Source organism: Mus pahari, chromosome X (genome assembly GCF_900095145.1).
Source record: "Mus pahari chromosome X, PAHARI_EIJ_v1.1, whole genome shotgun sequence".
Classification (NCBI taxonomy): domain Eukaryota; kingdom Metazoa; phylum Chordata; class Mammalia; order Rodentia; family Muridae; genus Mus; species Mus pahari.
Window position 1 is genome coordinate 56587365 of NC_034613.1, and position 890 is coordinate 56588254.

The following is an 890-nucleotide window of genomic DNA, read 5'->3' on the forward strand; positions in this document are numbered from 1 at the left end:
GAATACCCAAGATACAATTTGTAAAACACATGAAACTCAAGAAGGAAGACCAAAATGTGGACAATTTGCCCCTTCTTAGAACTGGGAACAAAACTCCCATGAAAGGGGTTACAGAGACAAAGTTTGGAACTGAGACCAAAGGATGGACCATCCAAAAACTGCCCCACTCAGGGGTCCATCCCATAATCAGCCACCAAACGCAGACACTATTGCATATACCAGCAGGATTTTGCTGAAAGGACCCTGATATAGCTGTCTCTTGTGAGGCTATGCCAGTGCCTGGCAAAGACAGAAGTGGATACTCTCAGTCAGCTGTCAGATGGAACACAGGGCCCCCTAATAGAGGAGCTAGAGAAAGTACCCAAGGAACTGAAGGGGTCTGCAACCCTATAGGTGGAACAACAATATGAACTAACCAGTACCCCTAGAGCTAGCTGCATATGTAGCAGAAGATTGTCTAGTCATCCATCATCAGGAAGAGAGGTCCCTTGGTCTTGCAAACTTTATATGCCCCAGTACAGGGGAACACCAGGGTCAAAAAGAGGGAGTGGGTGAGTAGGAGAGCAGGAGGGTGTATAGGGGACTCTGGGGATAGAATTTGAAATGTAAATGAAGTAAATACCTAATAAAAATTGGAAAATGTGTTTAATGAGATTTAATGATGGACAGTATACTATACTTTTATTACATCAACTCTTTTTTGATATATAACTGTTGGGCACTCTATAAAACACGTATAAAATATCAGACCAATTTCGGACAATGGTAGCACATGCCTTTAATCCCAGCACTCAGGAGGCAGAGGCAGGTAGATTTCTGAGTTCAAGGACAAAGTGAGTTCCAGGACAGCCGGGGCTATTCAGAGAAACCCTGTCTCGGAAAAAAAAAAA